Below are 3,451 nucleotides of genomic sequence, written 5' to 3'. Positions count from 1 at the left end.
GTCAGTCTCTCTCTTTTCTTCTTCTTCTTCCTTCGGCCGTTCCCTATTTGTGACCGGCAGCGCTAGGGTTAGGGATTGCGGCGGCGATTGGAGGGGGAAGTGCTTGCGGGAGGTTGCTAGGGTTCTCAGGCGACGGTAAGCGGTGGCAGAGTGGTTAATTTACTGTGTAGGTGGCATGACGGCTAGGGTGGCGGCGGTATAGATGAGCCGTAAGGGCTATTAGGATTGTGGAGGTTAGGCATGGCTCGGGGAGTGTATTAAGAGCATCTATAGTGTGCCTAGAAGGGTTTAGGAAACTTAACAACTATTGATAAGGTGTGGAAGGCATGCTGCCGCGAGCGCCTCGATTGGCGGTGGTTGAGCTCACGTCAGCAGCCGAGTAGGGGCTAAATTAGTGCTAAAGGAACACAAAAACGGAATCTAGGGAGTATGTAGATACTTAAAACAAAAGAGCTCACCGAGTTAGCTTGGAACGGGGAGATGCGGCCGGAAAAACATCACAGCGGCATAAACAGGGCACGGCGGCGACGGCGGAGCTCGATCGAACGCGGCGTGGTGAAAGTCGTCGCAGAGCTTCGGTTTGGCTTCGGAATGATGGAACACGTTTAGGAGAGGGTGTTCGGGTGGTTGGTTAGGACTATAGGTGTATGTATAGGTGTGGAGGTGATTATACACTAGGTGTTCGATCGGCGGACAGCGGTTGTGGGTATGGTGTATGGGCGGAAGAGGGCTTGGGTGTAGGATGGTTGTGGTCGATGGTGATTGATGATGAATGAGAGAGGGTCTGGGGTCCTATTTATAGGGCCTTGCCGATCGGATGAGCTTGGGCGTGGTGATCGCCATTGATGAGCTCAAAAGCCGAGCTTGGCAGGGATGGCAAGGATTGTGAGAGGGAAGGAAATGCCAATTTGGGTGGCAGGAGAGGATGTTTGAATGTTTGACAATGGCGGCGCTGCTTTATCGGGGGTGAAAATGGTTGGCGGCGTGCTGGCGCCTTTCCGGGCTCGACGCACGGCGGCGGCAAGAGAGAAAACGGTTGGCTCAATGGCGCTTGGTTCAATTCGTGAGAGGGAAAAGTTACTGCCACACTTTAACTCAAATGCGCGGCGAAATTTGGCAGTTTCATCCGCGGTAGAGGCGAAATCGACCTCGACGTTGGAATTAGGTGGGCGCGCACGGCGGCAGGTGGTGGCAGGGCTGCGGCGGTGGCCGTCCCGGATTCCATGGCGTCGAGATTGGTGTGGCGGTGGCGAATTAGGGTGCACTGAACGGTTGTTGGCGTGCCAAGGCGATCGGACGCGCGTAGTTGGCCGAGAGACCGACGCGTGGCGGCTCAGTGGGCGCGATGCGCGGGGCACCAAAGTCGAGCGGTAGACGGTGGAAAGGGGATGCAAAGTCACGGTTTTTCGAGGGTTGTGGTCCCCTAGGATCTAATCTAGACTTTGCAAAAGTTGGGGTGGAGATTGGGCAACTCGGGCTAGGCTAGACATTTCATCGAGCACTTTGTGTGCGATGAACAGTACTTTTCAGGAATTTGAATATATTTGGCTAAAAAGAGAAGAATTTACCTAGGGTCTTTGAACAAGTTTTGCTAGGTTTTTGATCTAGAGCATGGTTCTACTAATAGAGGAGTAAATGGAGGAATTTTCTAGGTTTCAAAATTTGGAAGAATTTTACTAGAAACACTAGGGTTTAAGTTATTACAATTATTATAGGGTTTTAGAAATAAAATAAATTGGAGGGCTTCTAGGAGTAATTCTTGAACCAAAAATTAAAAATAAAAAGGAGAGCTTTAAAGAAGATTTTGAATTGCTAAATCAAGATTAATTTAAGTCAAAAGCCAGTATGATGCGGTCAAATTTTAGTTTAAAATTCGAGGATGTTACACGGCGCCCATGCCGATAGCCATATTGTCTCTCTCCCGTTTTAGCCAGTAGGTATTGTATTAGTTGTGCTAATTCTGTTGTGCGTGTGTTAATCTACTATGTTGCGAGAGTTGTATATTTTTTTCATCTAGTGGTGTCGGATTACAGCATGTACAATCAATTCTCCTTATGAATAATGTTGTCCGTGTAGAAATTGGTAGGTTGTGTAGAGGAAGGGAACCGTTGCATCGTTATTGATTGCAGTATTTTTTCCAAATTCCGAATTTAATTATTGATTTTAGCCTGTTCGTATATGGGATGCTATTGCTATATCTATATCTTATTTTTAGTAATTTTTTTAGGTGCATATTGTATTTATGGTGCGATAAAAATTTGTATTGTGACTTAGCCACAATAGATGAAAAAATTACTTAAATTAGTCAATGGCGGACGAAGGATTTTATAAATATGGGTACGATAAACTAATCTATTTATAAAACAATAAATTATCTAATTGTTATTAAATATTATCTTTAAAGAAATGTAAAAAATCCAATACATCATAAAAACCAGACTAGAAATAAATTAAGTCTTATTTTTATATGTTGATCTCATTGTAATGCATAGGCATGTAAATAGTAAATAGTGAATGTCACAACTCACTTATATATATAGTGCATTATGATCATTGAATTCATAACAAGTGTTGATCACTAGTTTATCCAGAAAAAATTTATATGACTATATCATTTAATATAATTAACCTTTATAGCATTCTAGATTATGTTTAGCAAAAATATCATTCTCTTAAAAAACTAGTCGGGTACCTTTTATAAATACAATATCATTAACAAATATGATAGTTATTGTTTCCTCATGATAATATATATTACGGATTACACACACATGAGCTAGCTACTACTTGTATTCATGTGCAAGCAATAGTGCTTGCTGTAGCAATATTATTGTCAAAAATAAATAAGAATGAGAAAACAAGAAGAAGATGGAACAATAGAAGAATATAATGTTAAAGTTTTTAGTTTCACACCATTTATTACAAAGAACAATTTTAATAATATTAGTATATTATTGATTAATGTGAGTATATACCATACCATGGATGTGAGCAACTACCCTCATGTGTTTAGGCTAGTGACTAACCTCCTCTTTTTCTTACTCTTTGAACGTATTTAGGTAAAAGATGTTTTGTTTTGAATAAAAAGAAACAATTTAACTAGATTATTTTTTAGATAGAATCCATCGTGTGCCGCTGACTTTGTCCTTGTTCTATAATATGCCACTAAGTTTGTTAAGTTCTACGGTATGTCATTGTATTTTGCTTAAATTCTATAATATACCATCGGGGTCCATTTAGATTTAGTTAGTACTGTATAATTTTGTCCTAATAATTGAAATATCCATACGACAAAAATTTCTCAAATTTGGCCGAGAATTCCGAAATATCATATTATAAACTAGGCAGGGAAGTTGCCCATCTCAAACTTTGTAAGTTTTACAATTGTTGGCGTATGGCATGAGGCCCTTCGACCGAATCTGCCGAAAACCATGGCAAAGACTATGGAGCA

This window comes from Oryza glaberrima, chromosome 4 (assembly GCF_000147395.1).
Source record: "Oryza glaberrima chromosome 4, OglaRS2, whole genome shotgun sequence".
NCBI lineage: Eukaryota > Viridiplantae > Streptophyta > Magnoliopsida > Poales > Poaceae > Oryza > Oryza glaberrima.
This window is presented reverse-complemented; position numbering follows the sequence as displayed.